Source organism: Kogia breviceps, chromosome 4 (genome assembly GCF_026419965.1).
Source record: "Kogia breviceps isolate mKogBre1 chromosome 4, mKogBre1 haplotype 1, whole genome shotgun sequence".
Lineage (NCBI taxonomy): Eukaryota > Metazoa > Chordata > Mammalia > Artiodactyla > Physeteridae > Kogia > Kogia breviceps.
The window spans coordinates 22,745,062-22,769,745 of NC_081313.1; the positions used below are offsets into that span (position 1 = coordinate 22,745,062).

Below are 24,684 nucleotides of genomic sequence, written 5' to 3' on the forward strand. Positions count from 1 at the left end.
ACTGATGTTCATAAATTTTGTATATACTCTGATTTCATTGGATTATTCATTATTTTTGACTTGACTCTCTATTCCAAGGCAAAAATAAAAGGTTTTATAGTTCATTATGGTAGTTGCTAGATCAGATTTTTGTTAGATCAAACCTAAATTTTAGCTTCTTTTCACATTTATAATCATAAAGCTGTTAATTTCCAGAACATTTTGAAATATAGGTGGATTGAGATACACATTCTTGTCATGTTTAAATATGTCTGTTGGTCTTATGCTTTCTTTGAATTTTATTAAACATTGAATTGATTTTACCAAGTATAAAAATATATTCTCTTAAGAATTAATTGCTATTTACTAGTGATATTTGAGATTTGCTTTTTTTAAAATAATGCAAGTCAGTCTGTGGTTTGACACAGCAAAGTCCATTTCAACTTATAGCCCAGAACTATTTAAATAATATGAGAATTAGTTGATTTTAGGTATATGAAAATTTCCTTTCTAAAGACCTGTGATTCTTGTACCTTTCAACATGGTAGTTTTTGTAGATCTTTTAAAAAATTTCTTCATTATTATGGTACTATTCAGTATTCTTCTCATACATTAATCAATGATGCTAATGTATCTTGATATAAATAATCAATTTTATTTAGTAATTAAATAAAATACCTTATGATTTTACAACGTTTATATTAGGAGCCATCAAGCCCTAAAATATTTTTCCTGAAGAGATCCGACAAGATTTTATGCAAATTTTGAGTAAATGCTTATTTTTGCCTTTTTTCTACTTTATTTCATATTCACACCACAATAAAGACTCTTTTAACTTAAAGTATAAACCATAGAGCTTTCCTTAAAAGTGACAGGGGAGGACTGGAACTGTCAAAGACTGAGTGACAGGTGGGGTTGGGAATCAGTGAACGGTCTTGACGGACTCAAAGTTGCTGGCGGCTTGGAACCACACCTGGTAGGACAGTGGATGGATCTTGCAACTGTAGACTTTGGACATAAACTGGTTAGTGGGCTGCTTGGTCTGGCATTCAGCGTGCACCATGAAGAGCAATGTGAGGGAAACTGGTACCCAAGTAGGGGCCTTCCGTGTGGTGCTGCCTCAATGGCGTCTTAGGTGTGGAAACGTCCATGCACTTGGGGCAGTAGAGCTTCACCAGGGCCTCACCTGGGGTGTCAGGAAGGCTATTGGAAAGTATCGGCTTGTTCTCGCAGTGCACATGGGGCAGTAGCCAAACTCTTCCTGCTGGTACTTTTCCAACATCTGGGTGGTGCCATGGTTTGTGAGGATATAGGTGGTCTGGGTGAACCCATACAGCATCTTGGCTGACTGCTTAATCAGGGTTCTAATTGGTTGGGGTTGTCTTCCAGCTCTTCATCAGGCTCTAGGTCCAAGATCATGTCTAGAGCTTGTCTACAGTGAGGCACGTGCTCACTGAGTTGACTGAGATTAAATTTGTCCTGGATGGAGTCTTCATGCACTTCACAGAAGAATTCATAGTCATGGAGCCCACAGAACCAGTATAAATAACACTTCCTGATGTTTAAATCATTTTTATTTAATTTACCATTTATTTTTCCTTACTGATTTCCTGATGCTTCTTTGTCTCCGTAATTTTGCTTTCTTGAGTGATCATAAAAGTCTTTGAAAGTTAGGGGTCTTTTTTTTCTTTTGTTTTGCAAAGCATGTCATGATTCAAATGTGTTTCTACTTATTTTAATGAGTTAATAAATAAAAATATCATGGGAATGATATTTTTAATTTCTATGTACTTTTAAGTGTTTATTGAGCATAGTATCGGTAAAGACTAGTGACCACATCAAAAGAGTTCAGCTCAATGGATTGATTTCACATGTCAGAAATTACCTGCTTGGTCAGACTCAGATCAAAAACAGAATACCAATAACCTAACACATTCTCATCTCAGTAAAAACTGTTCCAGTTAACTGCTCTCATGACTTCTAAAACCAGAGATTAGTCCTGTCTTTTTTGTACTTAGTATTGATAAATTATGCATTATGTACATTATAGATGATCAATTCCCATTGTGTGAATATTCCACAATTTCTATGGCTTCTCCTATGAGTGGACATTTATGTGGGTAGCTTCCAGTTTGGGCTTACAAATAATGCTATAATGCTATAATGAATATTCTAGTGCATGCCTTTCAGTGAACTTATGAATGCATTCCTGTTGGGTTTAGGTATATATATAGGAGTGGAGCTGATTATCTTTGGAACCTTATGATCTTATGTATCTTCAGCTTTTGTAAATACTGCAGTTTTTTGAACTGTCCTTATGCTTGAGTTTTTAAAATTTTTCTATTGATACCTTTTTTTTTTTAGTACATCTTTATTGGGGTATAATTGCTTCACAATATCATGTTCGTATCTGTTGCACAACAAAGCAAATCAGCCGTATGCATACACATGTCCCCATATACCCTCCCTCTTAAGCCTCCCTCCCATCCTCCCTATCCCACCCCTCTATGTCATCACAAAGCACCTAGCTGATCTCCTTGTCCTGTGCTGCTTCTTCCCACCAGCCATCTATTTTACATTCGGTAGTGTATATACATCAATGCTACTCTCACTTTGCCCCAGCTTCGCCCTCCCACTCCACGTCATCAGGTCCATTTTCTATGTCTACCTCTTTATTCCAGCCCTGCAACTAGGTTCATCAGTACCATTTTTTTTTTTTTTTTAGATTCCATATATATGCATTAGCATATGGTGACACACTTCACTCTGTATGACAGACTCTAGGTCCACCCACCTCACTACAAATAACTCAATTTCATTTCTTTTTATGGCTGAGTAATATTCCATTGTATATATGTGCCACATCTTTATCCATTCCTCTGTCGATGGACACTTAGGTTGGTTCCATGTCCTGGCTATTGTAAATAGTGCTGCAATGAACATTAGGGTGCATGTCTCTTTTTGAATTATGGTTCTCTCAGGGTATATGCCCAGTAGTAGGATTGCTAGGTCATATGGTAGTTCTATTTTTAGTTCTTTAAGGAACCTCCGTACTGTTTTCCATAGTGGTTGGACCAATTTACATTCCCACCAACAGTGCAAGAGGGTTCCCTTTTCTCCACTCCATCTCCAGCATTTATTGTTTCTAGATTTTTTGATAATAGCCATTCTGACTGGCATGAGGGGATACCTCATTGTAGTTTTGATTTGCATTTCTCTAATAATTAGTGATGTTGAGCATATTTTCATGTGCCTCTTGGCCAACTGTATGTCTTCCTTGGTGAAATGTCTATTTAGGTCTTCTGCTCATTTTTTAACTGGATTGTTTGTTTTTTTGATACTGAGCTGCATGAGCTATTTGTATATTTTGGAGATTAATCCTTTGTCTGTTGTTTTATTTGCAAATATTTTCTCCCATTCTGAAGGTTGTCTTTTTGTCTTATTTATGATTTCCTTTGCTGTCCAAAAGCTTTTAAGTTTAATTAAGCTCCATTTGTTTATTTTTGTTTTTATTTCTGTTACTCTAGGAGGTGGGTCAAAAAAGTTCTTCCTGTGGTTTATGTCAAAGAGTGTTTTTCCTATGTTTTCCTCCAAAAGTTTTATAGTGTCTGGTCTTACATTTAAGTCATTAATCCATTTGGAGTTTATTTTTTGTGTATGGTGTTAGGCAGTGTTCTAATTTGTAAGGCAGTAGTTCTCACACTTTGGCTCTGGGACCAGGAATATCAGCATCAATTGGGAACTTGTTAGCAATGCAGATTCTCAAGTCCTACCCAGACCCATTGTTTCACAACCTGAATCAGCAACCCAGGGTTGAACAGGCTCTTAGGTGATTCCCATTGCATGAGAGAACAATGACCACAGTGAAGTCTTTACCTAAGTGGTAGAGTCAGGGCTATTCACTAATGGATTGGTATATTTTTCAATATTTCAACTCTAGTTTACCACACAGATATGACAGGAGATAAGGTTTACATTTTAAAAAGATTGCTTTTACAGCCTTAACAGTGGATAGATTAAATAGGGAAGTTTACTAAGTCAGGGACTTTTATAGTTCAGACAAAAAATGCTAAACACAATCAAGGGTGCAATTGGGAAATCTGTATTTTACATTTACTTTTTTCATTAACCTAAAAATAGTCTCTAAAAATAGTCTATTAATTTTTAAAAATTAAGAAAAAAATTACTGCATTTTAATCTGTCTTTAAGAGGCAGATTGAGGAGATACTTAATAAAGAAAAGTCATTTAAATCATTTATTAGGTTTTTAAAAAATATATACATATGTAATAAGAGTTCTCCATCCTAAAATTTATTTTTTCCTGGAATGAAGGTTGAACTATGTAACTTTTGAAAATTTTAGTGGATTATGTTTAAGTCACTAATTTCTAGTACTGAATCCTCTCACTAGATCTTTGTAGAACTGTATTTAGTTTTTTGTTGTTGCTGTTTCTTTTTTTTTTTGCATATTGCCTTTATTTTGCAGAAAATGTTTTGCTGATTGTCTTTGGCTATTTTTTTCAGAAGAAAAATATTGCCATTGTAGGTTTAACAATACAAGAGGCAATTACATATGCTCAAAATAAACACATTCTAATGGGCAGAACAGTGAAATTTCCATTTCAATTAAAGTCTGTTGTCCTCAACTATGAATTTATTATTTTGTCCTTAACAGCTCAACTATAAGTATGATAGGTGTCACAAAAGGGACCTGAAAACTACTCTGAAGCAACAAGGAATGCAATTGAAAGTATGCTTTTTATTTCACTAAATAAGATGAGTTGAGTTTATTAATTCTAGTGTGTCAAATCTTCTGTATTCTGTATGAGACACATAAAAATAAGTTTCTGGATCTTAGCAAACAAAATTTAATTATGATCAAGTAATGGTGACTTAATAGTCCAACTGAGTTTTACTTAAATTCATACTTAAATTCATCTGTAGCATATAAACACAACATAGAACTACACTTGTGTTGCAGATGATGGGTGGGGTTATTTTTTTGATGAACAGCAGAACTTATATTCCTTTTCATATTTTAAAGTGAAGTTAATAAGATTCTTTTTTCTTTCTTGACCTATGAGACTGTCATTTTGTACCTAGATCAAATCAACACTGGTAGACATAAAAAAAAAAAGTAGTGTATATTTTAAGGAAAGGCTTTGGTTTACACGGAAGGTGGTGACAGGGATATTCATGAGGTTATGAGGTCAAGGTGTGATATTGGCTGTCAGGAATATCTGTGGCCATGACATGGTTCTTATAGAGTGAGAATCCTGAGGAGAAGGGACCTGATATTATTGGGGTAAGATAGTGTTCACTGGAAAGGACTGGACTCCCAGCCCATTAGGCAGCTATGCTGTCTGAGACCCTGCTGTGAAGGTGCCCTGCTAGCTGACCACAGGTTGCGGTACTAATGCAGTCCTGTTGTGCTCAGGAGTAACATAATAGTATGTACACACATGCTGAGGCTGAGCTAAGTTCATGGGATCAGATCATGGACAACTTGCAAATGAATTGTCAGAATAGGTTAGAGAATGTTTCCAATGAGTGTATGGGCTAAGTATGAGCTTGTCCAAGTGGGAAGGGGGCGTAGGCACAGCTTTGAGGACAGGGACATGGATGGGTGAACTGTGGTTCCTCAGCATAGAGCATTTTTCACAGCCATGGGTGGAGAAAAGTGAGACAGGACCTCCAAACTGAGGATGGGGGTTGACAGCAGATAGAAGGAACTGAGTCCAGGGATAAGCTACTTCCATTAGTAATAGCCAGGTTTGTCTCTGGGTTCCTCCATCTTATCTTTGTGATCCCTGCTTCTTTTTGCATCACAGCAGGCCCTTGCCAATCAGTTGTATTTAGTTTTAAGAGCTGTAATCTCTTTCTGGTGAGCCTTGACAGATATGCATTGAGTCTTGAGAATGCCATGGCTGGTAGTCAGCCCCTGTAGACCCTGAATTCGTACTATATGAATTTAGAGTTTTTATTTATGTAAGGAGTTCAATATGCACATATGGCTTGGACTGACCCCCTAGGCACCCACTCTCTGTTCACACACTTCCAGAAGTGGTTGCTCTCCATCACAAAGTCCAAGATGAAACAACACACGGTGTTTGGGTCCAGGCCAGACATACTCAGCTTCAGCACTGGGAACATCCTCGTGCTGTTATTGGTGACCATCACTTGCTTGGTGAGCTCTCTGAAGTGCAGCCACATCTAACTTTTCTTGGTTGACACTGGGGGTCACCCTTCTCCCTGCCAGCCTGTAGCTCTCACTTGGAGCTCAGCTGGTGGTCCACTCTATTGCAGGCTATTCTACAAGTTCTGGACACCAAGGGAGCTTGTCCTCTTTCTGACCCTTCTTCATGGCCCTCCAACCCAGACTTACTTACCCAAGAGACATATTTAACTCCTTTCAACAGCCACTCTTCCAAGAAAAGGAGAAGCAAAGGTCCGCAATTCCCAGGCAGAGACCTGTGAGGAGAAGACTTGAAGGTAGAGGAGGGGTAGAGGGGTGAAGATAGAAGATATTCCCCTTGAACTCCTGCAAGGCATGACTAAAGTAGCTCTTTGTGGCACTGGATTTGCTTTAAACAATTAAAAATCAGACAATGGACTAGCACACAAATATTTATAAAATATACAAATAAAACTATTGATATCTTTGAAGCCCATTTTTAAACAAAAGGAACATTTTTAATGTGCCAGGATATAAATTATGGGTACCTCAGGATTATTATAACTTTTCATTAGATCTTTATGCTGTTTTAAAAAATGTTGGCCACTGATATTTGAAATTTGATAGGTATTTATAAAGTTTCCTCAAAGGATTCTTATGACAGCTGAAATTTTTGACTATTTAGACAGACACTTTTGGTTGGCTACTCTGTAAAGTACCACATGCTGTGATTATTACTTTTTGTGCTTTCCAAGTCAACACCCGGATGCCTGTGAACCTGACCTGCACAGAGTAGTTATTTTGGTTCTTTAAACTGCCTGCCAAACTGTTGCAGTAGCTTTTTCATATGGCAGATGGCCACTTCAGAACAAATCAAAATATGATATTTGGTCTCTGAACTTACCTTTGAATTCAAATCTTTGAATATGAATGCTAACTCAGATTGAATTGGGGGTCTGATTAATTGTTTTGATGTTCTTAGGCAGTTTGCATGAAATATATTTGATCAAATAACTTAACATGGATTTCACTTCTTATTAGTTGTATAATGTCCCTTCTGGTGTGTTAAATGCAATAAAATTTTTGAGGATATATACTAATATGTAGCTCCTACCCAGCATATGATGAACAAAATATGTATTAACAAGAGACATCCATCCATTTCTGAGGTTATGCACATAGTTTACTGCTGAAATGCAGTAAAACTTTAAAATTTGTAATTTCTGGTTAGAGTTTATGAGAAACATGAATATGAGCCAAATAGGTAAATTTAGTGTTTTTTTTTAACAAGGTAGGTATGGCACAGACTTCAAACTATAACACAGATTTCAAGCAAACAAGGGTAATTACATTGATTTAAGCAGTTCTTTCCCATTTATTCATATATTTTTGGGGCTTAATTCAGACCTAGCTTAATTCAGCCATCCCTCCCTCCCTCCCTCCCTCCCTCATTTCCTCCCTCCCTTCCTTCTTTCCTTCCTTCCTTCCTTCTCTTTCTTCTGTTCTTTCTTTCTCCTATCTCTTTAAACTGCAGTCCTGAGTAAAAGGGATGGTTTCAGATTAACCTAATTAATTACAAGTAAATAGCCACTTATGTCATTAACCCAGGATACTTCCCTGGGCTACTCAGATCCAAATGTAGATTTCATATTTTCAATGGAACAATGTTTGTTAGAAAATATATTTCATATTGTATTATAATCTTTATAATGAGAAAAATGCTAATTAAAAACAAAACCATTAGTCACCTGTAAGATTTGAAATATGTGAAAAGTTTGATAACACTCTGTTGGTGAGGCTAAGGAGGAAAGAAGCAGTCTAATATTTTGTTTTTCAAAAAGTAAAATGGGACATCTGTGGAGAGGAGTTTATCAATATCTAACAAAATGATAGCTGTATTTGGCCTTTGACCTATCAATCCCTCTTCCAGGAATCTGTTCCAAAGACCCAAAAGTACACTGACATTAGTTTGAAATGACATGTGTCAAATGTTCTTCAATGTAACATTATCGGTACTAGTAACAAAATTGAAATAACCCCCAAAATCCAAAATTCTAACACCAAAATCCAACAGTTATATAAACTGCAATATATCTACACAGTGGATTACTATGTACTTGCGCAAAGCAGTTGGGAAGAACTCTACAAAATGGATTAAACAGATTATATATTGCATACTTTGGAGTATAAATTAAGTGATAAAAGGAAGTTGCAGAAAACTGTGTATAGTATGTCACCTTTTGTGTAAGAAACCCTCCCTTCCTTCCTTCCTTCCTTCTTTCCTTCCTTCTTTCCACCCCTTTCTCTCTCTTTCATCTCTATTTCTTTTCTTTCTTTATTATTTCACAGTTTGTGCTTTTTTTTAATATTTGCAAAAATAAATAAGGGAAGGAGAGAAGAAAAACTCATAAAAAATGTTCCCTATAAGGTAACTGTCTCTCCAGTCTTAAAAGTGGGACGTTGAAATCGTCTACTATTATTGCACTTCTATTTTTCTAGTCAATATATATATTTAGGTGCTCTGATGTTGCATGCATATATATTTGTAATTGTTGTATCTTCCTGGTGACTTGACCTTTTATCATTATATAATGTCCTACTTTGTTTTTGTGATAGTTTTTTGTTCAAATTGACAATACATTTTAAGCATAATTAACTGTCATTAGCACAAATTCATGAACTGTATCTTCGCTTTTCTCATTTTTTGAAACCTTATATTTATAATTGTAGTTATTCATATTTGGTAAATAAAATTATTTATAAAGAATTCAAGTTATAAGTAAATGGAAATGTATCATTCAATTTTTGTTTTCTTGCTCATGGAGGAAATTAAGCAAAACTAAGATTTTTAATTCATAAATATGGTAATAAAATTGAACATGTATTTAAAGTATTGAAATAGTATAACTGAAGAATAAAAGAAACATAATAAATGCTTTATTATCATTAATGTTAAATTCTTTTGATTACTGATTTTAATTGAAGATTTAAAAAATACACTATAAAAAATAAAAGTACATTATAAATATATATTTAAAACTTGTAAATGTTGATAGAACTAATTATCCTGTTGAATAATGGAACAGAGTTCCTCACCTAATTATTTAATTTTTATGATCCTTGTGAAATAACAGTTAACTATTGGAAACCTGCTATTCTTTTTTGTATGTGTTTTACAGAAAGAAATTGTATTCTGTCATAGCTTACATTTCTAAATTCAAAAAGGCAAATATTTCAAGACCTTTATTATCTTGATCATTTTGACACATTTAAAAATCATCCAATTTTAACAAAGATGTCCTTACCAGGAAATGGTAAGTTCTACTGACAAGTTAAAACAAATGATCAATTATTATTTTTAATTATATTTGTTACTGGGAAAAAGAAATTGTAGAAAACTAGTCAGGGAAGAAAGATTATATCCTTTAATTTGTAATAAATTTATTTGTAAAGATGGGTGATGTGATGCCTAGCTGTGAAAATAAGTAACATGACAAGTAAATATTAAAGGCATGGAAGTGAACTAAAAATAGCTGGATAATTATTGCAGATTTTATAATTGTGGGTTTCTGGGGTAGGATTAGAGGTACCAGCAACTTTCTCCTGGAAAAAAACTTCAGTGACTTACATTCTATTGCCAGAAGAACTGGGGAATTTAAACATAAAAATAGAGTAATTGGATGATTTATTTCATAAGCATACATTTTTAAATGTTGCTGATGACTTTTCTTGAAAGTAAAGCCAGAAGGATTTTAAGATTCTTAACTGTAAATATTAGAAATGATTATTATAATACTTTCCATGATAAAATTATTTGAAACTTACTCTTGTATATTCTCAATGAAAGGTGATTCTTATTTTTTATTGAGGCTAATTTAATGAAATAATATTTTATACAAAACACAATCTTCCTAACTTGGAAATTATAATTAATTAAATTAAGAACACATTTGAGTTTTGAGTGTTGTCATTTAGACTGTGGGCATTATCAGGGCACAATAATCCACTTGGTGAAAATTTAGTCTAGTTGAAGGCCAATTATTTTACTTCCTTGTAATTCACATGATATGTGCTTGCAAATAGAAGCAGCCACTAGCCAAGTAACTAGGGAGAAACAAAGAGCCTTGGGTGGGTGATATTTCAAATTAAACAGTATAAAGCAAAGAAAAATAACATTTTAACACATAAAAAATGCTAGAAAAAATGTTTATATGCATGATTCTAGTTTGGTAGTTGCTTCTATTCTAAATTTTTTCATATCAATTCAACAATAAGCACCTTCCTATCATATAAATCACTATCACTTATAAGTAAGTAGGGTTGTAGTTTTAAAATATTTGGTTTTATCAAGTAATATATGCTCATTAAAAAAAAATCACATGTTAAAGAATGTTTTATATTAAATATCAACAGAGTCAGACCACTTCTTCACTTCTAAGTCTACTCTCCAGAAAGTTCTTCAAAATTGTTTATATTTTGGTTATTTCCCTTCTCAAACAATATATAAGATATTTTCTGAATTTATTAATATCAGATAACATTTATTATTCCCCCAATATCAAATATAAATATTTAACTCACTCAGGTCCTCTTCTCCATCTGTTTTAGTCAATTATGTTATTGTTTTTGTTTTTCTGTCAATTATCTTTAGTATAAACAATGTAATTAAACTCAATCATTTTTCTATAGTCCTTTAATTCAGTTTTCAACTTTACATGACAATTTTAATGCCCTTGCTTCTCTACCCAATTTTCTTCACAATCTGCTTTGTGTAAGTTACACTTTTATCATAGCTCTTGGATTTTCATTCCATCCTTAAACATAGCCTCTTCTTTCCATGGCCTGAAGATTGACTCAAAATTGAAAGTCAATAAACAATATTTTCATCATTATGATTGCAAACATATTGAGCAATAAAATATCAATTATCTTCCTATCTTTAGGAGTTCAAATCCAAATGCCCCTTGAGGGAGAATGTTAGGCTCAAAGAATTTCCTCAGTTGGTAAAAAATCATTTAAAATTTTATTTGGAAAATAATTTCCATCCTCAGTTTCTGTCATTTTTGGAGGTTATATTGGCCATTTAAAAATTGCATGTACTGCTTTTATTCTCAATATTTTTCAGTTCTAAATCATGCTTATCATTATGTTCTACTACCTTTATTTCTTAAAAGTACCTGTAATGATCTCCACTGGAATTTTATTACCTTCTCTGTTGGGTTTTCTCTTTGTTTTTCTTTTATTGTAACTTTCTTTTGCTTAATTTACATATTAGTTTCTTTTCTTCCCTTAAGCTCATAATGAAAGATCTTCATAAACTATGAAATTAGCAAGTAACATTTCTGAGTCCTAAGCACTATAGTGTTGATTTTATAGCTTAGGAATTTCTTTAATCTCCTGAAAATGAAATATATACATATATATAGACAGTATGTGTTCCCCCAGCTGATTGGTAAATAGGACTGTCTTCTAGTTAGGTCTGTACTCAAGTGGGGTATTATAGGATGAGAGGCCACACACACTAAATCTCTTTTTTCCACCTGATCATAGCAGTTTGCCTCGCTGTTGAAAGCACAAGCACCAAACTGACAAAGGCTTTACTGTGAATCAACATTCAGACTATTGATCTTATTTAGGATTTAAATGTTGTATTTAAATTTTTTTTAAAGTTTCATTTTGAAGTAATTGTAGGTTCATTAGCAGTAATAAGAAATAATGCAGAGAGACCTCATGTACTCATTTCCCAGTTTCTCTCAATGGTAACATCTTAGATTATAGTACAATATCACAACCAGAATATTAATTTTTATGTAAGATGTGTGACTTAAGTCAAGGCTCAATGTTTTTTTAACCTATCAGATTGCTCTAGTACCATTGGTTTAAAAGGCTATCTTTTCTCCATTGAATTGTTCCTTTCACTTTTGTCAAAAATCATTTGGGCATATTTTTGAGTTTATTTCTGAATTTTCTGTTCTCTTCAATTGGCCTATGTGTCTATTCCTCCACTCACACCACACAGTCTTGATTACTAAAGATAGTATAAGGATGAATTGGGAGATTGGGATTGACATATATACACTATTGATACTATGTATAAAATAGATAACTAATGAGAACCTACTGTATAGCACAGGGAACTCTACTCAGTGCTCTGTGGTGACCTAAGTGGGAAGGAAATCCAAAAAAGAGAGGATATATGTATACGTAGAGCTGGTTCACTTTGCTGTTCAGTAGAAACTAACAAAACATTGTAAAGCGACTATACTCCAAAAATTAAAAAAATAAATAAATAAAGCACTAATTTTAAAAAGATAAAGAAAAAAATAAGGCTTAAAATTGGGTAGACTGGCTTCTTCTACTATATTCTTCATTTTCCAAATTCTTTTAGTTCTTCTATTTCCTTTGCTCTTTTCTATACATACATATATATATATATATATATATATATATATATATATATTTTTTTTTTTTTTTTTTTTTGGTGGTACGCGGGCATCTCACTGCTGTGGCCTCTCCCATTGCGGAGCACAGGCTCCAGACGCGCAGGCTCAGCAGCCATGGCTCACGGGCCCAGCCGCTCCACGGCATGTGGGATCTTCCCGGACCAGGGCACGAACCCGTGTCCCCTGCATCCGCAGGCGGATTCTCAACCTCTGTTCCACCAGGGAAGCCCCTCCATATATATTTTTAAATAATATGGTCTATACAAAAATTCTTGCTGATGTCTTGATGAGAATTGTTTTAAAATTACATATCAATTTTGGCATAACTGAAATCCTTACTGTTATGAGCTAAATTGACTCTCCCCAAAATTTATGTGTAGAAGTCTTAACCCCCCAGACTTAACAATAAGAGAATGTGACTATATTTGGAGATACGGTCTTTAAAGAGGTATTTAAATTAAAATGAGGTAATTAGGATGGGGTCTAATCCACCCTGATTTGCAATTAGGACACAGACACACATAGAGGAAGACTGTGAAGGTACAGAGAAGAGATGGCCATTTATGAACAAAGAAGAGAAGTCTTAGGCAAAATAAAACCCTGTTGACATCTTGATCATGGACTTTAAGCGTCCAGGATTGTGAGAAAATATATTTATTTATTTATGCTACCCAGTCTTTGATATTTTGTTATGATAGCCCTTGCAAAACTAACAGTTACCAAGCTGAAGCTTCCAATCTATAAGCACTGAATGTCTTCCATTTATTTAGAACCTCTTTGATTTTTTTCATTAGTATTTTATAGTTTTTTGATGACAAGTCTTGTAAATATTTGATTATTTGGATATATTTCTATATTTCATTTTTTCAGTGATTATAAAATTCTCACTGCCTGTAGTTAATTCCTAGCAAATAGGTTTACAATTAATATTTTATGTTTGTTTTATATCCTGTATCCTTGCTTAACTTATTAATTCTAAAAGGGTATTTTTTTGAGTATATGTGTATTCCTAGACTTCAGTTTGTATAAAATCATATTATCTGCGAATAGAGACAATTTTATTTCTTTCTTACCTACATATGTCTTTTAATTATTTTTCTTGACTTACTGAACTTGCTGGAACATCTCATACTATGTTAAATGAGTGCAGTGAGAGTGAATATCCTTGCCTTGTTCCTGATCTTGAGGAGGGAAATAATTCAGTCTTTCATCATTAAGTATAATGTTAACTTTGCGATTTTGGGTTTTGGTTTTCTTTTTGTTTTTGATTTCCATAGATGCTGTTTATCAAGTGGAAGAAGTTACCCTCTATTCCTATTTTTCTGAGAGCTTTTTGTTTGTTTGTTGTTCTTACAACATGAATGGTTGTGAAATTTGTCAAACCCTTTTTCTACATTGAATTATATGACCATGCAATTTTTTTTTTCTTTAGGATTGGGTAAATTACATTGATAATTCTTGAATATTGAACTGGCTTTACATGCTGAGAATGAATATCAATTGGTAATGGTGTATAATTATTTTTATATATTGCTAATTCTATTTATTAATATTTTGCTAAGAATTTCTGCATTTATTTTATGATGGAAATTGGTCTGTAGTTTTCTTTTTGTGTATTGTCTTTTTCTTGTTTTGGTATTACTGTAATAATACCGTCATAGCAATAGAAATAAAAATCCAGTATTTTACTTCAAAAACTGTGATCCTCATGAATAAGATATGTGATTTCTGTCATTAAACGTGTGGGGATAGGGAACTAACAAGCCATTATTTTTAAGTTTAACACATAATTTATTCTCTGGAATCATATGATCATTTAGCATATGTGATTGACAATAGGTGCATTTTACAACTACAGTAAGGGGTGGTGGGGAAGTACAAAGAGATTCTTCTAATACCAGACACAAAACTGAATTTCTGTGTAATTTAGAACAAATTGATTTAACCTAATGGAACTGAAATTTCTATGCTGTAAAATGGGAATTATGATGCCAACTATTAACAGTATTGGGGAAATCAAATGAAATAATATAAGTAACATCGTGTAAGAAAATAGATTTTTTAATAAGCTCGGTGAGAAATTAACTATATCTCTATTCTCTATCTATCATCTATAGAAATAGAAAAAAATAGAAGGATGGATGTGGGCTGGGGATAAACAGGATTTCCATTTCCAACATCCATCATGTCCTTAAAAGCGAATGTAGACTAGGTTTTGGTGGGTTTGACAGGGATGTCAGAATCCAAGTTGCTCATAAATATTTCACAGGGAGGACATAGATGCTGCTTAAAGTTCTTTCTGAATGGTGTTAGGTGACTTGACTCTGAAAAAGCTTTGAGCTTAGAAAAAATGAGCTTTGCGTATTGACAAGAGTTCTCACATGGGAACAGAGTCAAAATTAACACTTTGCAACCCAAAGGAGGCTGGCTGAATATTCCTGCTACCTCTGCTCTGATCATGTGACCACCTCACGTTTCTGTCACTTTCATTAAATAAAAATTAATCTTAACATATTTGGTCAGCAGTGGGGGTGGGCTGGCATGGGTGTCTACTCTGTCAATTTAAAAAATATCCTTTAGTTCTCATCACCTAATCAGTTGATTTCAGCTCCATTTTCCCCCTTTTCTTTCTTTATCACTGCCTAGCCTTGTCCCCTAGGAGTTTCAGACCTTGTTATTCATAAATGGCATAATTTCGTGCACCATTTTCCTTTTTACTCAGTATATTTTAGATACTGATCAAACTGTCACCTTGCATGAATATTACTGTGAAGATGTCGAATCCATCTTGATATTTCACACTAGTAGGGGGCATGATTTTTTTCCCCTCCTACTCCTAGGATTCTTTCTTTGTACCTGAATTTTAACATCCTTACCAGCATATGCTTTGATTTGGAATGGTAGTTACGAATGTTAGGTTTCATTATTTCTTGGAAATCTATGAGCCCCTTCAGTCTACACATTCAACTCGTCCTTATTTCAGAAAAATGTTGAAAAAATTATACTTTAGACTCTTTCTATATTTTCATTTGTTTAGTTCTTCTTAAAAATATCAATAATGCACGTTAGATATACCTTTTTAAAGTCTAGCGTTCCTTCTGTGATCATGTTTACATTCCCCTTTCCCTCTCCCCGCTCCACCTCCTTCTCTCCCTCCCTCCCTTTCTTTCTCTCTGAGTCACCCTCATCACAAACAACTAACTTTTTCCACCTATAACGGGCATTTATTCTCTACACTGGCTTTTCATTTTTTGTCATACTGTGACATTTTGCAACTCAATTCTGTATTCTTTGGACATCCTATGAAGTCTCTTTGGAATACTTTTTTCTCATTGTTCAAATTTCACTTATTACTTCTAAAGATGATATTATCTGTAAATTCTGTGAGAATAATGAGAAGCATTTCTTTCATTCCTTTGTTTTACTGGAACCACCTTTTCATCGCAAATGGCCGTTTACTGATTTAAAGAAAAATGTTTTGCGCATAGAGCACATATCATTTTCTCTCTAAGTGTGATTCATCTTTGAATTATTTTTGCTGCTTGCCAGAGATATTGACAACTGTGGTAACTGGGCCTACCTGGGGCGTGGATTCAGACGTGTTGACTCCAAACTTTTCCTCAACAAATTGCTTGGGTGACAGAAAAATCTTCTTTGGTATTCAGCATACATTTGGTGGATGTGAAAACCATTCAGTATTCAAGGATGGGGAAATTTATAGCTGATCACGGGTCACTAGAGTGATGGAATGGCTAAAGGTGTTAAGGGAAGAGGAGGGTTGTTCTTCATAGATCAAGAAACTGTCACTGCCTTAGACTACAACTCATGTGACCGTTTTCGCCCCAGAGCTGCTGACAGTATGAGGGGGTAAGCTCTCTGTCTGTGTCTGCTACTGTTAGAAATGTATTTCGCTGTTAAGCAAAAACCGGGAGCCCACTCTCCATTGCTGCTAAATTACTCTCAAAGTTGCTGACATTCACTGCTGCCTAAAGTCACCTTTAAAAAAACAGCTTTATAAAATATAGGTTAAATATTATAAAATTCACCCATATCACGAGCATTTAATTCAATAAATTTTTGTATTGCAGAGCTGGTCTGCCTTTCATTGCCTCCACCCCCGCATACTCTTCTCCTAGAATGGAGGTTCCATGCCAAGAAGAACATGAGCGAGATGCCTTCTTTTGTCGTTATGGTACTGCTACTGTCACAGCCCTTAGGTGCTGAAAGAAACTAAATAGCAAAGTAATATTCCGTTTCTTCTTTCTTCCCTCTAAATTCCATCTAGTGCCTCCAATTGGCAGAAACCAAGAGAAATTCAGAAAGCTAGGGTGTCTGAAATATGTGGCTTGCAGGTTTATCCTTCAAAAGTACAGAAGAAAGTGCAGAGAGGAAAAGTGTAATATTGAGAGCCCACCGTATTGAAAGCTAGGGTATCCAGAGCACCCCACAACTTATAAAATCATGGATTGCCTCCTCTATTCCTGTCTTAGCCCATTCAGGCTGCTATAACAAATCACCGTAGACTGGGTGACTTATAAACAACAGAAACTTATTTCTCACACTTCTGGAGGCTGGGAAATTCAAGATCAGGTGCCAGCAGGTTTGGTGTCATTCATTCATGAGGGATCTGCCCTTATGACCTGATCACCAACCAAAGGCCCCACCTCCAAATGACATCCCACTGTAAATTAAGTTTTAACATATGAATGGGGGCACTAACATTTAGCCTATGGCAATGCTTTTCTTTCTCTCCTCTATTCAGCTTTCAGTGAAGCAACTTTCAGGCTAGGAAAGAAAATGTACAGATGGTTTTGTCTATTTTTATTATTTATTTATTTTTTATTTGCCGGGTATCTGCTTTTCTGTCGCAAATATCTGGGTCCCAACAGGATATATTCCACAGTACCCAGAGCCTTCTTATAACTCTTGATATCTTAACTGAGGAAGTTTGTGAAAATAAATATGCACTCTTGTTTAGGTTAATATTTCACATTTTTTGGCTAGTATAATTCTATTTGTATCTTGAATTTTTTTTTCTATTATATTAAAGCTTGAATTTTCTACTATTCTTTTGTTCTTTGGGGCATTTGCCAGGGGTTGAAAAGATGAGATTGAAATAAAATGCTTTTATTCCACTGATTTTTAACAGAAAATTTGCATTCTCCACTTCCAGCCTGTCTGAAACCAGTTTCTAATTGTCTCTCAGAAGAAACAATACTGTTCCTTCACCCAGTACTTTTTGTTGTTTTTGTTCCAAAGTTCATATCATGGGTCTGTCACAGAAGCAAAATTATAAGTTGCAAGTCATTAAGCTATGGTGAATGCCCATCTGTGTAAGAACATGTCAAAGAAATGTTTACCCAGTTGGAATATCACTGGCCAGTCTACTATCTACTACTGTATGTAGTATGTGTATTAATATCCTAGGGCTGCTACTGCTATAGCAAAATACTACAAGTATACGACTTAAAGCAACAGAAATTTATTTTCTCACAGTTCTGGTGGCTAGAAGTCTGGAATTGATGTGTCAGCAGTGCCAGGCTCCCTCTGGAGACTCTCGGGAAGAATCCTTCATTGCCTCTCCCTAACTTCTGGTGAACACAGGCAAACACTTGGTGTGCCTTGACTCGAAGTTTCATCCCTCCAACCTCTGTCTCCACCATCACATGGCCCTTTACCCTGCGTGTCTACCTCTCTGTGTCTCTTTCTCCTTATAAGGACACTAGTCATTGGACTTAGGGCCCACCTCAATCCAATATGACCTTATCTTAACTTGGTTAAATCGCAGAGACCCCGTTTCCAAATAAGGTCACATTCACAGGTGCCTGGGTTCAGGACTTCAATATATCTTTTGGGGGGACACAATTCAGCTCACAAGAGTACTAGATATTATTAGTAGCATGGAGCTGCAAGATCTGGTAGAATTTTAGACCAATGGCAGCCAACATATAGTATATTGATATTTATATCAAACTGACTAAAATTACCTAAAAATTTCCAAAAATGAATAAATCTTCAACTTTGAAACTACTCAGCTGCTTATTCCATTTTCTATTCAAAATAAATATACGAAGTATGATGTGTGTGTGTGTGCACATGCTATATGTATCTACATGGATTTATGTGTAGGACTTTTCAAAATCCTCATTTCTAATTTACAACTGTAAAACTGAATTCTGAAGCTTAGACTAGAAAGAAATCAGGGCTTCACGTTGAGGTGGTAAAGTTACACATACATCAATTCTGATAACTAAATTATTCAACCAATTACTTTTTTTTTCTTTTTTTCTTTTTTTAATTGAGATACAATTGACATATAACACTGTGTAATTTTAAGGTGTACAATGTGTTGATTTGATGCATTTATATATTGCAATATGATTACCTTTAATGTGTCATATAATTATCGCTTCTTTTTTTGTGATGAGAACAATTAAGATCTAGTCTCTTGGTAACTTGGAAGTTCATAATATAGTATAATTATAACTATATAACTATAACTATAAAAAATAACTATAATTACTATGCTCTACATTAGAACTCCAGGACTCACTTACCCATTAGTTGTAAGTTTGTATCCTTAAATAACATCTCCCCAATCCCCCAACCTTCAGCCCCTGGTAATCACTATTCTACTCTCTGTTTTTACAAGTTTATCTTTGTTAGAATCCACAAATAAGTAATATCATACAGCATTGAATCTTTCTCTGTCTGACTTAGCTCATTTAGCATGATAAATCAGGGTCCATCCATGTTGTTGTTAATGGCAGAATTTCATTTTTCTCATGGCTGAATTTTATATATATATATAATAATTATAATATTAATTATAATATAATTATACATATACATACATATATAGTTTACGTCTTATTTATTCATCCATTGATGGACACTTCCGTTTTTTCATATCTTGGTTATTCTGAATAAAGTTGCAATAATGACAGAAGTGCTGATACCTCTTTGATACCTTATTTTGCTGGGAAAAGAATACTCTCTTCAACAAATGGTGTCTGGAAAACTGGATAACCACATGGAGAAAAATGAAATTGTACCTCTATCTTATATTCCTCGTAAAAATTAAGTCAAAATGGATTAAACACTTCAACATATGACCTGATACTATAAAACGTCTGGAAGAAAACATATAGGGAAATCTCCTTAATATTGATCTTGGCAATGATTTTTTGGATTTGACACCAAAAACACAAGCAACAAAAGCAGAAATCAACAAATGGGACTATATCAAACTAAAAAGCTTCTGCACAGCTAAAGAAACAATCAACAAAATGAAAAGGCTACCTACAGAATGGGAGAAAATTTTTGCAAACCATATATGGAGTAAAGGGTTAATGTCCAAAATATATAAGGAACTCATACAACTCAATACAAAATAATCCAACTAAAAAATGGGTAGAAGAACTAAGTAGACATTTTCCTAAGAAGACACCCAAATGGCCAACAGGTACATGAAAAGATGCTCAACATTCAATCTGGAACAATTCTTGAGTGTACAAAGCCTTCACCTCCTTGATCAAACTTATTACCAAGTACTTTATTCTTTTTTGATGCAATTGTAAATGAGATTGTTTTCTTAATTTCTCTTTCTGATAGGTATTATTAGTGTATAGAAACACAACTGACCTTTGTATATTGATTTTGTATCTTGCAACTTTACTGAAACTGTTTATTAGTTATAACAGTCTTTTGATGAAGTCTATTATAAATATTATATCATATCATCTGCAAGCAGAGACAATTTAACTTATTATTTTCTGATTTGAATGCTTTTTATTTCTTTTTCTTGAATAATTGCTCTGGCTAGGACTGCCAGTACTGTGTTAAATAATAGTGAGAACAGGCATTCTTGTCATGTTCCTGATCTTAAAGCAATAGCTTTCAGCTTTTCATCACTGATTATGATGTTAGCTGTGGGCTTGTTATATTGGACTTTTATTATGTTGAGATAAATTTCTTCTATATCCACTTTGTTAAGAGTTTTTTATTATGAAAAGATGTTGAATTTGTCAAATGTTTTTTCTGCATCTATTAAGATAATCACAGGATTTTATCCTTTATTTTGTAATGTGGTGAATCACATTGATTAATTTGCAAGTGTTGACACATACTTGCACCCCAGAAGCAAAGCCCACTTGATCATGGTGTATGATCCTTTTAATGTACTGTTGAATTTTAGTTACTAATATTTTATTGGGTAATTTTGCATTTAAGTTCATCACGGATATTGACCTGTAATTTAATTTTTTTGTATATCCTTGTCTGGCTTTGGTATCAGGTATTGATGGCCTTGAATTTGAATGTGTTCTTTCCTCATCTATGTTTTGGAGAAGTTTGAAAAGGAATGGTATGACTTCTTATAATATTTGGTAGAATTCACCAGTGAAACCATCTGGTCCTACAACCAAAGATAGGAAATCTGAGAGGAATGAAATATTATGACAAAACATCATATCTTAATTAGAGAGCCTAATTGAAGTTGGGGGACAAAGTCTTGGTTTCTGTGGCAGTAAATTACTCTTAGTTTGAGTAAGAGCTTCTCACATACCACTATGTTCTATTAAACATGACTAGGATTTCAGGTGATCCTATGACCAGAGCTACTCATCATCAACTGAGCATAATCATATCATTAAGTCATAAAGTCAAGTGGGCACAGCAGAAGTTGACTATACAATGAAAATGATACATTCAGGATTAGGCCAGTTATGAAAGGATCCAACCAGATGCATGTGTAAGTCACCTAGATTCCTGAGCCACTTACAATAGTGTGGACTGTTGCTTTTTCACTAACCCTCTTGCCTTGAGTCCATTCAAAGATTGTGGATGATACTAATTTTAAATGGTCTCCATGATGGATTGTACTCGTACTTCCCCTCTCTTAGAGAAGAAGTGATGGCAAATTTTTCTCCCAACAATGCAGGACCCATTTTGTGACATGAGAGCTAGAACTACTGGAGGAATATGATATCTTAGTGTTACAAATGGTGGACTGTTTCTATATACCACTGTAGGAGCTCTGTTTTACTCACTTTTATTCCAGCCACCCCTGAAGGGAACTGTTCTTCAGCATGAAAGAGTCTTGCCTCAAGTCACAACAGATGACTTTTGCCCCTCACCACGTGGTTTCTCTGTTGACTCTAAGGCATGAGGTAAGATATAACCAAAGGTGACTAGACCAACTCATTTCAGTATTTCCTGGTCTTTCCTATTTTTAGCACCAAAAGGCGCTCAGGACCCCCTCAGTCCCAGGAATACCTAGATATTTAATAATTCTAAATACAACCTGACTGCCTCATATATGCAACATATTATGGAGTAAATCTTTGAAAAACATGCAATGGGAATTGATGGATCAATGATTTTTCTTTTTGCCCCTTGGTCCTGAAATACACTTCACACTGCTTCTCAGGCAGTATCTTGGAATCATGGAAGTAGCAGCCCCTAGTGATGGAAATATTCGGAATATCTTTCTTTCGGCCCTCATTTCAGTTCTGTTTCCCTTCTACTATTTTTCACCATTGTTCCCTGAGATCACCTCCCCACTAATGTATTCACATATACTTTTTTTTAAACTGTTCTTTCTTAGCGAGTTGCTATAAGATGCATGCTATATTAATAAAATACAGTTATACTTGGATTTGAAGTACTAAAGGAAGCTGAAATGATAGTGAAAGACATGGTGAATTTTAGATACAAATGTATGTTTTTCAGATATAAGTCTCTTCTAAATGTTACTTTGAAGTTAAAAGAAAGTAGACTGTGAAAAAAAAATTAAGAGTTCGGAGCATTATCTTTTTATATACATAAAAAGATGCATAATTTGAATTGGGATTGAATCCTTCTTGAAAGATCAGAGAATTAGATCACCTACCTTTCCTCCCACATTTCCACCCATTCTCTTCCAACTTTCATCATTTCTGTTACTTAAATTTTTCTGCTATAGCCTTAAATTGCACACTTGTTTTATATAAATTATATTTTAAAATAGACTAAAGTCCTTTCACCATGTAAGGCCAAATAGAGATTGCTTTAGGATCTACATCACTTCATCCACAGCTGTTTTAGAAATATTCTAACAATTATAATAAGCATAAAAAATGCCAGAATGTTTCTGATATTTCCTGTTATTATATCAATATCAATTCAAATGTACTGAAGTCTTACATTTCTTAGTTTTCCTTTGTAGTGAACATGTTTGGGTCCTTACCATAATTCAGCAGGATCACCAGTTTCTTTGCCAAAGCTTCTCCAGTCATGAGTTACTTTTTCACATTTATGTCTTAATTCATTGGATTTAATTGTCTAGTTTTTTTCACTCTTTGTTTTTAATATTTGTGAAAGCCATTTGCAGATGTCTGAGTTTCTGCATATTTGTGAGTGCTTGAGTGTTGCTTTTATCCAGTTTTTTTTTTTTTTTTTTTAAAGGCTGGGTAGAAAATTTTTATTTCACACTTTCTCTCAGAACTTTTCAGACATAACCCTTCTGTCTTCTGTGAAGAAATATCACATTAGTCCTTTGCTTGCTTCTCTGTGAGTTTTTTGTCTGGTTGGATTTTGTCTTCAAGAAAGACCAGTAGGTGTTAGGTCTTATTTTTTAGCTTTTCAGGTTTGACAATGTATATGTTCTGGTTTCATAGTTGAACAAAACCTTAACTAGGTATAATATAGGGTCATATTTTATTTACCTGAAGAAAATGCTAATGGCTCCTTTATCTTCTGGCTCTGAATGGCACTCACAAGAGATCTGTGCTCAGTTTTAATTTCATGTCATGAAATCATATTGCTTTTTTCTGCCTGGTTGCTTAAATTATTTTTTTATTCTTGAAGTTCTACTACTTAAAATGGGTATGTCTTTGTGTCAATTATCTGTATCATTTCCCAGTGTGCTCTTGTAGGCTTCAAATTCAGTTATTTCCTTCTTTTATGAATTTCTTTTCAGAAAAAAACATGTTAAAATCCTTTTCTTCTCACTGTTAAGGTGTCTAGAAATACCAATTATCTTCCAATTGGATGATTTTTTCTGTCCTCATTATCTGTTACCTCTTCCTAATTTCTTCAAATTATATCATTTTGTAAGTTTTTACCTTTCTTTTTGTCAGCAATTCCATTTCAGTTGCATCTATTCTCTTACTTGCCATGTCTAATCATTTATTAGTTTTGTGTGAGATTTGATTTTTCTCCATGGGCTTCCATTTCAATTTTGAGTCCCTGTTTATTGGGTTTATTTTATCATTAAGTCTCTATGGAAATATTTCTTCTGTACCTTGAATTAGGTTTTCTCTAATATCTGGTTCTTTTCTATCTTTTTCATGCTAGGTTTTCTTAAAAAAATTTGAATGAATATTTTTCTGTAGTTGTCAGGCAATTTCTCTTCTCCTTGGCCATACTTGTGGAAAGCTCTGTTTGTTACTTAGTAGGAGTCTAAGCTCCTACTATTTGCTGTAGGACAGGTGAATAAATCAAGAGACCAAGTGTTGGGGCAAGGAATAGCAACTTTATTCTGAAAGCCAGCAGACTGAGAAGATGGTGGGCCAGTGTCCCCAAAACCCATCTTACTCGAGTTATAATTCAAGAAGGGGAGGGTGTGTGTGGTTTTTGCAAACTTCTTGGTGCCTGAATCCGTTGTTCTTGCAGATGTCCACCCAGTTCTGGTCACAGTGTTCCTGTAAACTTCCAATAAGACAAATATTATTCTCTGCTCTGCAACTTTTTAACTCTACATGAATGGGAAAGTGTTATACCTTTACAGATCAGAGCCTTGAGAATGGGCTATCATGTACATTTCAGGCTCTAAGCAACATTCTTTTAGGTATTTACTTGTGGCAAAAGCAATAGAACACAAAGATTAAAGTAAAAGAAATAAATCCAATATGGAGTCAGATTTGTTCTTTCCTATTACATGTTCACAGGTTCCATTTGCTAGCATATTATCATTAGTTTTCATTGACCCTCCTTTTCTATCTTAGCTGAGACCTATCCTTTATTCTGTTTCTGATTCATTCTGAAGCTTACTTGGAAAAGCTGGGCATACCATCTTTTGTGATACTGTTAATTATATTACTAGTAT

General features: G+C 34.3%; 1 pseudogene; it reads right to left on the reverse strand.

Moving 5' to 3' along the window:
- Positions 1–901: 901 nt before the first annotated feature.
- The window catches only part of LOC131755648 (casein kinase II subunit beta pseudogene), a 30,028-nt pseudogene continuing 6,245 nt past the window's right edge, over positions 902–24,684 (reverse strand).